This window comes from Corylus avellana, chromosome 7 (genome assembly GCF_965113065.1).
Source record: "Corylus avellana chromosome 7, dhCorAvel1.hap1.2, whole genome shotgun sequence".
In the NCBI taxonomy this organism is placed as follows: Eukaryota; Viridiplantae; Streptophyta; class Magnoliopsida; order Fagales; family Betulaceae; genus Corylus; species Corylus avellana.
In genome coordinates this window covers 15,628,849-15,642,646 of record NC_142496.1, presented here as the reverse complement: position 1 = coordinate 15,642,646, position 13,798 = coordinate 15,628,849, and the positions used below count along the sequence as shown (strand labels likewise).

The following is a 13,798-nucleotide window of genomic DNA, read 5'->3' as shown; positions in this document are numbered from 1 at the left end:
GAATATTAACATTACTAACTCTAATACAATACTAGCAATTTGAATGGAGAACAATTAGTCAATTTTTAGTTTGAAATTTCTTTTATTAGTGACGCCGATCTACTATTGGACTTATCCATGCATCATGCCTTTAATAATCAGAAGCTCCTAATTAATTACCATGCAGTAGTACTTGTACGGAACATGATCTCTTCATTTCCTTTCAACTGTAAAGTTTCTAATTAATAATATTATATGAGTCGTATTTTTGTCTTTATACTTTTTGAGAAGGCAAAAATATTACTCAAATATAACTAACAGAATATTTTCCAGTTTAAAAGATCCAAATTTGTACCTGTTGAAGGAAGGAATTAAGAGGTTTGGAAGCATTAATTGGTCACATGGGAGTTGATATCATAGACAATATTGCGTCACGGTCTAAAGACCCTACCTATATATTTCGTCTCATGCACACATGGAAGCGTGACGCTAGCCACAAATTCTTAATTCCCGATCCTACAATGGTAGCAATTAATGGAGCAACCAACATTAATATTCAATCAGATAATTTACTAGCTAGTAAGCAAGTAAATTACTCCAAGAGGGAAAAAAAAAGGGAGGGGGGAAAAGGAAAGCCTACTACAAGCCTATTTATATATATAGGCTTGCATTCTCTTCTGGAAACTCATAGCAATATCTCATTCTCATAGCTATTAGTCTAGAGCAAGGCAGAGATGGTGGGCAGATGGTGGAGAGAATGCATTATAGCATTTCTCTTCATCTTCCCTTCAATGGCTCGCTCTAATACTGCTACTGCGGCTACTATTCCCCCAGTGAAAGCTGGATACTGGTATTGCCACAGTGATTTCCCAACCCCGGTGTCTAGCATACCTTCCCAGCTTTTCACCCATCTTTTTGCTGCGTTTGCTGAGGTCAACCCCACAACCTATGAAGTCACCTTTCCTGAAGCACATAGGGTGCACTTCTCAACCTTCACCCTAACCGTGCAACAAAGAAACCGAAATGTCAAAACCCTTTTATCCATCGGTGGAGTCTCTAGCACTTCCACCTTTGCTTCAATGGCTGGCAACCCCAATACCCGTGAATCATTCATAAATTCCTCAATAAAGCTAGCAAGGTCTAACGACTTCCATGGCCTTAGCCTCCACTGGTTGTACCCCTCAACAGTGGAAGACATGACCAAACTTGGCTCTCTCCTCACTGAGTGGAGTGCAGCCGTGAAACACGAGTCTGAATTGACCGGAAATGGCCGGTTGCTTCTAGTCGCAGCGGTCTATTTCAGGCCAACATATCTAACCTTCCTCTATCCCGTTGATGCTATTGCTGGGAGCTTGGACTGGATCAACCTAGTGGCGTATGACTTCTATGACCCCGCTCTCTCAAGGAATGCTACTGGACCTTTTGCTGCATTGTACGGAGGAAATGACACCATAATCCCGCTTTATGGGGATCTCGGAGTCGAAGCTTGGATTCAGGCACCGGTGGCCGCCCAACAAATAGTCCTCGGCCTTCCATTTTATGGCGCTGCGTGGCTTCTAATAGATGCTACAAAGACTGAAATATTTGCCCCGGCTAATGGACCGGCTGATGGACATGCTGCTAGAGTATATATTGATCCCATAAATGGGACCATACTTTATAACCAAATCAAGTATTTCATAGAGACACACCCCGAAGGCAATGAGAAATACAGTGCCGACTATGTTTTAGACTATTTCAGTGCTGAGAAAACTTGGATTGGTTATAATGGTATCAAGAGTATCACTGCCAAGGTAACATATGCTAGGGATAAAACGTTGCTCGGCTACTATGCATGGCATGTGGGTGGCGACAGAGATGGGACTCTTTCAGGAGCAGGTTAGTATGTTTATATCTTTCCTAAATCATGCATCTACAATTTATATGAGGGTTTTTTTTTTTTTTTTTTTTTTTTCACAAACACGTGTCTCTGTTTTGATATGTGCGTGCATTGTCCATATTCTCATTTGTTATATATGTATGTGTAATTCTAATTACTTGTAAGGTATATATGAGTCTATGATGCAAAGTTACCCCAATCACCTCCAAAGGTCTCCTGACCGAGGGTGGTCGAATCACCCTAATGACTTTGGACCGGGTAGCTCATCCCCGCCTATTCTAACCTATTTATAGTTGTTAAAGGAACAAATCTAGAGAATTTGGATTTATTGTGTAGTGAATCTAGCTGACTATGCATAATTTGAGCCTTGATTCAAGGGATGTGCTCCTTCTTCTCTAGTCTATATAATAGACTATTAATAAGCAGAAGATATATAGTGAAATAAAAGAATTCTTTCTTCTTCTAAAATCTTACATGGTATTAGAGCCAAAAGATCCTGGGATCAAACCTTAACTCCCATCAATTAACCCTCCATTTAAATTAAATATTTCACGCGTTGGGTCTCGCCTATTAAAAGGGAGTTTGAGCCCACATGTGAGGGGAAATATTAAACTAATGATTAAGTGATTAAATTTACCTCTTCCTATCAGCTTAAGCTTTTATATTGTGAACTTCAAGCTAAAACGCATTGCATACTTCAAGCCGTTTTAGCTTTAGGGGGAATGTTAAAGGAACAAATCTAGAAAATCTAGATTTATTGTTAGCTCAATACAGTTAGCTCAATCACCTCCAAAGGTCTCCTGACCGAGGGTGGTTGAATCACCTTAATGACTTTGGGCTGGGTAGCTCATCTCCACCCGTTCTAACCTGTTTATAGTGTGGTGGTAAGTGTTCTAAGATATTTTTAGGTGTGCTAGAGTATATTTGCTATTTGTTAAATGTTTCCGTACATGTCAACATGTAAGTTGATGGTGTAAATCAAGGGTTTTACTTTTACCTCATCCTTATTGAACTCAAACTCTTCCAATTTGAATTTGTAAGTCTTCATTGATCATTCTAACTTGTAACTTCTAATTCTTATTGCTATCGCAGCTTCTGGCATATGGCCAATTCCTGGACTTGAGCAGGATACTGCCACCGGCACTAGCAGCAGCACCGGCACCGCCACAGCCACCTCCACCGCCTCCGGCGTCGGCACCGTCACCGGCACCATCACCAGCAACATCACCGGCACCAACACTAACAACCACACTTTCATCTGCACCAACATTTGTCCAGCACCGGCACCAGCACCAGCATCGGCTCGATGTGAAAATTACCAACAATAAGGCCAATAATCAGACTCGCGTGTATTTGTAACATAGAAGCTTGTATTATCAACAATAAGGCCTCTTAATTAAGATACATGTCCATTGTGTTAAGAAGCTTGTATTGTGTACAATAAGGCCAATTATCAAATATGGTGTGTTGTAAGGCTAGGAATCAGATATGTTATATTATCAAAATACTAGATAACAGCCAACCCAAAAAAAAACAGACCTGGTGCCAGCAAAACCAACAATCAAACCACCGGCGCCAGCCAACAAAACTAAACCACCGGCATGACCCATGGCAGGGTCACAGCAGACCTAGCCAGACCCACGGCTGGGTCACCATCTCTGGCCAATCTCCAGCAAAAAGCACCCATCTCTGGCCCATTTTGCTACCAAATTTAGCCTCAAAATCAGATTCTAATGCCTCAAAACTTGATTCTAATGTCTCAAAACTTATTTTTAGATTCAAAACTAAAACCTAGAGGGGAAGGTTAACTCTTTAGCAATTTTATCACCCTAAAGGGACTCACAAAAGACGGAAGCCACCTGCCGTGACCCAGTCGTGGGTCACAGTGGCGTTTCAGCAGACTCAGCCGCCTGGGTGGCTGGTTCTGGCTGGCTGTGACCCATGGCTGGGTCACGGCAACATCTCTTTCATAGCATCTCTCTTTTCTCTATCTTTCTCTGTTAAATGAAGAAGAAATGGAGGATAAGGAAGAAGGATAAGAAAGAAGAAATGGAGGATAATGAAGAAGAAATGGGACTTGTCGGTAGATGGGTAAGGAAAAGGAAGAAGATGAAACCCTTAAAATCTAGTGTTTTAAGTTGTAGGTTAGTTTTGTGAATTTTTTGTGCTTTTAGTGAAGTGTCAACCTCTTATCTTATTGGGGCCTGCAAAAGTGGTGTTTTGTAGCCCATCCGCATAGGAGGTTTACTCTTCCTTCAGTCAACTTGATGCAATCCAAATAATGGGTCAATCATTAATTAATTAACTAAAAAATAAATAAAAATAAAAAGCCCCAAAAGAAAGAGACCTCGCACCACTTTCTGGCTGTATGTGGTTGGAGTATTTCCTTCAGTCAACTTGACGAAATCAAAATAAGGTATCAATTATTTACATTTTTTTTTTCCTAATAGTCAATCATTTACTTAAAAAATACCCAGGTTACAATTCGGTATAGTAATTAGGAACGATTTCTTTACCTTTTTTTTCTTTTTCTTTTTTTTTTGGATAAATAAAAATTTATTAAAGAAACTAAAAAGAAAAAAAAAAAACACACTTCTTCAAAACAAGACGGCCTAAAAAAAAAAAAAAAATTCCAAACTTAGCCAAAGACTAATAAACAGAAGAATCATGGACACCTGCATTGAATTTGGATCTAACCCAACATTTAACCTCCAAATAATGTACCTTGTTGAGAATAAGATTGTATATTGAATTACACAGAATAATGTATAGAAGGGGCTTATATATATAGGCTAATAATACATACACTATATGTGCATAACCAATGTGGAACAATTAACTTTTGTATGGCCAAAGTTTTTATGGAATGGGTGTGGACTTATCAACCGATGGCGCCTTGACAATATTACATTCAACTGCTTATAGCTAGACTTATCAACTGATGGCACCCTGACATTATTACACCTATTATATATTTGGACTCATTCAATCATGCATGCATTTAACAATCATCAAAAGATGTAACAACCAAGCTTCCAAAAGCTAGGGTGGACATAAACCATCATGCAATTGAAGGAAGAAAGATGTTTCAACATCTTTAGTAATGAAGCGATGCAAATGTTACAGACTTTTTGGTGTATTGTTCACACAACACTCGATATCATTTACAATATGAAAGGTTCTATTTGATTATTCCATCTCATGCAAGCTAAGACCGGCTATAATTTATCTTTTCAAGTGTGAAGGATAGAAATCCTTTTGATTAATGAGGATTTAATGATACATAAAGACAACATCTTGATTGGTAAATTGATTTAATGATACATTGGTATGTAATAACCAAAACCACACTTTTATTTTGTTAGTGTGATTGTAATTATGACAGATCTATATATATTTATTAAACTATATTAGTAAACATTATTATATCAGCATTTCAAAATGGTTATTAAAAGCGGTATAGATGGCTCGAAGGTTGAGAGCCTTAATGACATAAATTTTATAATGTGGAAACGAAACATTTCTTATGCATTGATGCATGAGAAAATACTATACACCCTCACAAGTGACAAGCCAAAATATTGTATGATTAAAAAGAGAAGAGGCCGTAAAGAAACAAGAAAAATGATGGAAGACGAGCTAATGACAAGAGTCACCATTCTCCATAATATGAAAGACAAACATCATTTGTATGGTTTCAAGTTTGACACACACAAACAACAACTATTATTAAACCAATTTAACAATGCTCGTATGGGTTTAGCATACTTGGAAGGATTCGGGGACGCTTGAATGAACGTGTCTATGCACTTCTACCCAATAAGGGACATATTTGGTTAGATAAATGCCGATGAAATTGACGTAAGGTACGAGTATTACAGCTCACATAAATGTGAAGTCCACTACAAACCATTATTATGAGATGGGTAATATAATATCTATTCTCTAAGAGTGTAAAAGACGTTGATAAGGTATATCAAGGAAAACCTCAAGAATATTGGCTTTACAGGAAGTACTTGATCGAAAATTCAGCGCAGGTTAATACCATTGAACTTACGTATTGCCAAAGGCGTCTTTATGGAATGGGTGTGGACTTATCAATCGATGGGAGCCTGACATTATTACACCTACTATATATTTGGACTCATTCAATCATCCATGCATTTAACAATATTCAAAAGTTGTAACAACCAAGCTTCCAAAAGCTGGGGCGGACATAAACCATCATGCAATTGAAGGGAGAAAGATGTTTCAACATCTTTAGTAATGAAGCGATGCAAATGCATGTTATGGACTTTTTGTTGTATTAATGTTCACCCAACATACACTCAATATCATTTACAATATGAAATGTTCTGCTTGATTATTCCATCTCATGCAAGCTAGGATCGGATATAATTTATCGTTTCAAATGTGGAGGATAGAAATCCTTTTGATTAATGAGGATTTAATGATACATAAAGACAGTATCCTGATTGGCAAATTGATTTGATGATAAATTTGGTGTGTAATACCCAGAACCACACTTTTATTTTGTTGGTGTGATTATAATTATGACAAATCTATATTTATTAAACTATATTAGTAAATATTATCGTATTCACGAGGGTGGCCATATAATTTGTTGCACAAAATAGAGGGGATGATGGCCATGCGGCGAAGCAGCCAAGCTTTTGCATAAACTCTTTAATTTTTTTTTTTTCTTAATCTCTACCATACCGTTAAAGTGACACGTTTTCATACCAGAAAAAGAGGTGCATGCATGCAAGTGCTAGTCGCATGTAACTTTTTCCATTCAAACTAGCAACAAATTAAAAGTCTTACAGATGAGTTAATTTGAAATATTTAGTGTTAAAACTAGTTTGATTGGATGTGAAGGTATAGTTGTTTACTCGGGACTTCAATTGGTGCTCAAAGGCTTGCTTAAATTTTAAAAACGATAGTTAGTTTACTAGGCTTTTTTATATTTTTCACTTAAAAAATAGTTTATTTTTGTTTTTAAGAGAATATAAGAGTATATATTATTGGAATATATATATAAAGTGTTTTTTTTTTTTTTTTATATATATTTTTTCTAAAATAAATAAATCTAATAGCTAATGCTCCTTCTTCTCAGAGCTTCAAGGAATATCTAATAGCTAGCAAGTAATTGTGTTTATGCCAACAGTTTCTGACTGCCATAAAACGTAGGATATTATGACGATTTTTGACTGCCATAATTTCGGAAGTGCATTCCACCACTAGTGAAAATTGTCGTCTTCGTTCTGTTATGACACAAATCCGCCGAAAACAAAAGAGATGACATTATTATACCTACTATATATTTGGACTCATTCAATCATCCATGCATGCGTATTTAACAATGAAAAGCTGTAACAACCAAAAGCTTGGCCGGACATATACTAGCTATCATGCAATTGAAGGGAGGAAGATGTTTCAACATCTTTAGTAATGAACCGATGCAAATGTTATGGACTTTTGTTGTAGTGTCCACACAACGGTCAATATCATTTACAATATGAAAGGTACTCCTTGATTATTCCATCTCATGCAAGCTATATATGACTATAATTTATCGTTTCAAACACAAGAGCCCCTATAATTTATTGTGCATGCATCATCATCAAATGCCTCTTGCACAGTGATGCACACGTCATGGAATTGCCAAAGGATTAATACAATACTCTTTATTGAAATGTACTCTATGATAGTTTTGGTGAAGCTCATGAGCTTCACCGAAAATTATGAAGAAGAGATTAATTGGTTTAGGAAGTGTGGAACTAGCGGTTGCAAATATTCTATACCTGGTGGACTTAGACAAGATATTCCTATAATTTCTCAATTTACTGTTGAAGATTTCAACTCATGTGGATGTGTTTAGAAAGGGTAGACCCAGCTATTGCAAACATCCCATATATAGAGGACCTAGACAAAGATATTCCTATTGCTCAAGTGACCGTTGGAGACTTCAATCCCATGTTTGGAAGAAAGCATACTTTGAGAAGACCTATATGATGTGGTTAAGTTTAACCAAATCCAAGAAAAGGTTAAATCGGATTAAAGATCAAATTAGATTAAAGTTCAGATTTGATAAAATTTCGGATTGGATTCAAATTCGGATTCTGCACATATCTTAGTATTTTGACCATAACTTTCTGCTCAAATATCTAATTAAAGTGATTCAAGCGGCATGGGAAAGCTAACTCAAAATAATACAGTTCATTATGAAATAGGACTTTTCTAATTCGGACGGTTACTATGCCAAAATCGCCCCACAATAAAAGGACACAAATTTGGACGAATCCTATTCCGATTTCAGACTTCTATTTTGACTGGGAGACAGACCTCCGAATTATCTAGGTTTAATAGGGCCTTTATGACTTTTCTAAGCCTATAAATAGACCTCTTTGTATTCAAGAAAATATATACAATTTCAGAGACTAGTTTTGTGATACAATTTTGGAGACAGAATGTAATCCACGGCTTTTCTTTTAGTTTAGTTTTTCTTTAGTTTAGGTTTTATTTTTATGTCGAGCTAATGCCCAACTAAGATTGAGGATGAAGCCTCTCCAATGGAGAACATCAATATTTTCATGTAAGTCTTTATTTATCTGATTTTATTGGGTTTATTATTTCAATTGTTTTACTTCTTTTCAATATGTAGCATGATTCTTGGATATCTTGTTGTGATTCAAGGATACACTTGATGATTTAAGATAATTTCACATAATTGATTGCTTGATTTTATTTGCCTAAATAATTGGATATCCCTTGTGATTTGTTTTACAGATACATTTGGTGTTTCAATTAATATTGGATTCCTTTTGTGATTTGTGCAATGAATGGATACATGGGATGGTTTTGATTAACTGTTGAAGCATAGTAAAACATATCTAAGATTTTAATTGTGAGAACTTCAGATTAATATTGATAAACATGGAAGTATGTGGTTATGATTTGATGAGTGTGAATTCTCAAACCTTAGTCTTTTATCTCTTAGCTTATTTTAATTAGTTTATGTTTGTCTTTTAATTTTAAAAAATTAAAATTCAAAACCTTTTTGAAACTAGGTTAGGATTTAATTAGTTTATATTTAAATTACTCTTTCAAGAACACAATTCTCTGTGAAGTCGACCTTGCATTTGCAATCCATTAAACTATAAACGATTTGTGCACTTGCGAGTTAAATAAATTTGCACTACATTACCTTATTGAGGATGAAACTCCACGAAATGCCACTCTCTCTCTCTCTCTCTCTCTCTCTCTCCCTCTAAGTTTAGAACTTGCTAGAATGCAAAAAATGAAAGAATGACTGATATGGCTAAAAAGTTAAAAAAACTCAACCGGCATGATCGGACGTTCGGGGTATACTTCGAAAGTTCCAATGGGATGTCAAGCGTTTAGTTAGGGCAAACATCGAACATTCAAGTGGGATGTCGAACGTTTGGCTAGAGTGAAATTAAACATTCCATTTTTATTTTTATTTTTATTTTATATATTCCATATCCAAGGGAAGGGAAAATGAGGATGATGATTCGAACTAGTAACCTCCACAGATTGAGCTACCCATTGGGAATACATTAAACATTCCATTGGGATACTTGAACGTTTGGAATTCGGAAGATGGGTACAATATCAAAGTTATTTATGGGGGAATTAGTTTATTTATTTTATGAGATTACAATATTTAATGTTAATTATAATTTGGGTGTTGGTTTATAATACACAATTTATGGAATAAATGTATATATTTATTTCGGTGCATTATAAAGGAGTAGCTCAATCTGTTAGGGACTATAGCTTCTAAAGCATAAGTCACAAGTTTGAATCTCCTTACTCTTGTGCGAGCATGTTAAAAAAAAAAAAAAATCCAAATGTTTGTCCTGTTCAACTCACCTTTCCTCTCATGTACACCTTTGCACTGATAATAGAAACTGATGAGTTGAAGACAAAATTTCAGTTGAAAATTCATTGTTCAATTATTCAAGTGTGTAGTTTGGTCTAAATCATTTTCGATTTTAACAATCCTTAGCTCATTTCGTCATCCATGTATTTAACAATCAAAATATTAAAGCTCTTAAGCAGACATACATTATCATGCAAACATAAATTAGTGTACAAAATTTGATTGTAGGGAGTAATTTAATTTAATTAATTAATTAATTTTTTTTGTGCATATCTTAGAGACCTTTAAGTTCATTTTGATACCACAGAGAGCCAATTGTAAATCTTGTAAACTGCAGGGAGTGATTTTGCATTTTTTTCAAAAATTTACTCGGTTTGTAAATTTTAGGCCCCACAAAAAGCCATATAGTCGGGAGGAGCCGTAGACTCAAATATCTTGGATTCAATTATGAACTAGGAGTTTTAATTTCTTAAATATTTTATATTATATTCTTAATTATTTCTTGTCATTTTGTATTATCATACCAGCTTTCCATTGGTCTTTCCATATACTTAAGCTTCAATTAATTTAACTTATTAGAATTGTTAGGATTATAGCTACTATTGTGCTCCTTGAATCATATTAGATAAATTAACTGCTCATGTCACTACAAGAAATTAGGTCTTTAAGGGCGACTCAAAGTCGCCCCTAAAGGTCCTAAAGTGGACGCTGTTGCCAATAGCGTCGACTTTTCGACCCTAAAGGTGTCGACGCTAATTGTCCGACCCTAATGATCAAATGTCTGATTATCAGGGTCCACTTAAAAGTCGACCCTAATGATCACTTTTAGCGTCCACTTTATCGACCCTAAAAGTCGCAATGTTTTGACCCTAAAGATGATGTAAACCGAAGCGAAAGTCGACCCTAATAGTCAAGCATTAGCGTCCACTTTTAGTTAACCATTAGGGTCCACTTTGTCGACCCAAATGGTCCTTTAAAAAAAATAATAATAATAACTATCAGCGTCCAAACCAAAGTGGACGCTGATAGTTAACCATTAGCGTCCACAAAGTCGACCCTAATGGTCATAAAAAATTTTAAAAAAAATTAACTATCAGCGTCCACTTAGAGTTGACCCTAATGATCACTTTTAGCATTCACTTTATCAACTCTAAAAGGCGCAATGTTTGGACCTTAAAGATGATGTAAACGAAAGAATTAGTCGACGCTGATAGTCAACCATAGCGTCCACAATGTGGACGCTAATGGTCCAAAAAAAATTAAAAAAATTGACTATCAGCGTCCAAATTAAAGTGGACGCTGATAGTTAACCATTAGGGTCCACTAAAAGTGGACCCTAATGGTCTTAAAAAATCCCAAAAAAAAAAAAAAAAAAAAAAAAACTGCGATCGATCGCACTTGGAGTGCGATCGATCGCAGTTTTTTTTACAAATCTGCGATAAAAAAAACATAGCATTAATAGAAGACGTAAGTCCACTATAACATTCTCTCTCAGTGCGTATTGGAGTTATCGCTCTAATAATACTGCTATTGCGGCTATTATTCCCCCAGTGAAAGCCGGATACTGGTATTGCCACGGTGACTTCCCAATCCCGGTGCCTAGCATACCTTCCCAGCTTTCCACCCATCTTTTTGCTGCCTTTGCGGATGTCAAACACAACACCTATGAGGTCACCTTTCCTGACGAATATAGAGTGCAGTTCTCAACCTTCACCCAAACCGTGCAAAAAAAAAAAACAAAATTGTTAAAACCCTTTTATCCATCAGTGGATTCTCTGTCCCTACTACTTCGACCTTTGCTTTAATGGCTAGCCAGCTCAGTACCCGCAAATCATTCATAGATTACTCAATAAAGCTTGCAAGATCTAACGACTTCCACGGCCTTAGCTTCCACTGGCTGTACCCCTCCACGGAGAAAGAAATGACCAACCTTGGCTCGCTCCTCCGTGAATGGCGAGCTGCCGTGGACCTAGAGTCCCAATTGACCGGCAATGAAGCGTTGCTTCTAGTCGAAGCGGTCTATTACACGTCGTCGTCGACGTCGGACGTCCCATATCCCTTTCATGATATTGCAAGGAACTTGGACTGGATCAACCTAATGGCGTACAACTTCTATGACCCTGCTCTGTCAGTGGATAGCACTGGACCTTTTGCTGCATTGCACAGTCCACAAATCAATGAAGAAACCACACCTAGTGGGGATAACGGCGTCAATGCTTGGCTTAATACATCAGTGCCTGCCAATAAAATAGTCCTTGGCCTTCCATTTTATGGCGCTGCGTGGCACCTAGTAAATGAAAATAACCGAGAAATATTTTCGGCGGCTGCTGGACGAGCTCAAAGTGATAAAGTATATATTAATGACTCAGATGGGACCTTACCTTATAATCAAATCAAGTATTTCATATCGAAACACCCAGGTGGCAGACAAGATCACAGTGACGAATATGTTGTAGACTATTTCAGTTATGGGAATACTTGGATTGGTTATAATGATATTCAGAGTATCAGAGCTAAGGTTGGATATGCTAGGGGAAAGGGATTGCTCGGTTACAATGCATGGCATGTGGGCGGCGACAGAGATAGGACTCTTTCAGGAGCAGGTTAGTATGTTTCTATCTTTCCTAAATGATGCATCTGCGTACAATTTGCCTTTGAAACATATATATATATATATATGGGGTTTTTTTTTTTTTTTTTTTTTTTTCACATACACGTGTCTCTGTTTTGATATGTGCATGCATATCGTCCATATTCTCACTTGTTATGTATGTGTAATTCTAATTACTTGTAAGGCATATATGAGTCTGTGATGCAAAGTTAGCTCAATTACCTCCAAAGGTCTCCTGACTGAGGGCGGTCGAATCACCCTAATGACTTTGGGGTAGCTCATCCTCATCCCTTCTAACCTGTTTATAGTGTGGCTGTAAGTGTTTTAAGATAATTATTAGGTGTGTTAGAGTATATTTGCTATTTGTTAAATGTTGTTGTACGTGTCAACATGTAATTTGAAGGTGTAAATCAAGGGTTTTACTTTTACCGCAACCTTATTGAACTCAAACTCTTCCAATTTGAATTTGTAAGTCTTCATTGATCATCCTAACTTGTAACTTGTAATTCTTATTGCTATTCCAGCTTCTGGTGCGTGGCCAATTGCTAGACTTGAACAGGCCGACACCGGCAACGCCACCAGCACCGGCATCGACAATGGCACCGCAGCCGTGAACTCCATAGGCACCGGCAATGGGACCCACACCGGCACGGGCACCACCACCTCCACCGCCACCGGTGTTGGCACCGTCACCGGCACCGTCACCAGCACCATCACCGGCTCCAACACCAACACTTTCATCTGCACCAACACTTGTCCGGCACCAGCACTAGCTAGCTTGGTGTGAACATTCAGGCTACTTATAATATATGTCGTAATCATTCGATCAGCTTGTATTATCAACAATAAGGCCTCTTAATTAAGATACATGCCCATTGTATTAAGAAGCTTGTATTGGTCCCCAAAGGGTAGCTCAATCGGCTGGGGACCACGCTTGATGAAGTGGAGGTCAATAGTTCGAATCCCCCTCTCCCCCTCTTGTGCGGACATGTCAAAAAAAAAAAAAAAGAAGCTTGTATTGTGTACAATAAGGCCAATTATCAAATATGGCGTGTTGTAATGCCAGTAATCAAATATATTGTACAATTTGGAGCATATATAGACAAAGCAGCTTGTATTATTGATAACTAGCTTATAACCAATGCTTTACACAGGATTCTTCATTATAATTTAATTTCAAAACTTTTTTTGTTTTACTTGGATTTTCTATTATACATTTCATTATAGGTTGTAAAAAAAATATATCATGCCTCTGTAAATAAAGAGACATACTTAAGGTTATACATCATTATATTACTCAATATAGTAACACACAATTACAATTTACACACAGAACATTGTATAGATGTATAAATCCAATAAAATTTTACTATCACAAGGCCCTTAATTTTAGTTTAATCCATATAAATTAAAACATGTTAAA

At 36.7% G+C, this 13,798-nt stretch overlaps 2 pseudogenes; both read left to right on the top strand.

The window, feature by feature from the left end:
* The first annotated feature begins 713 nt into the window (after positions 1-713).
* On the top strand, positions 714-3,186 carry LOC132185326 (class V chitinase pseudogene; annotated as a pseudogene).
* Positions 3,187-3,862: 676 nt separating this feature from the next.
* Positions 3,863-13,162, top strand: LOC148584538 (class V chitinase pseudogene; annotated as a pseudogene).
* Positions 13,163-13,798: the final 636 nt, after the last annotated feature.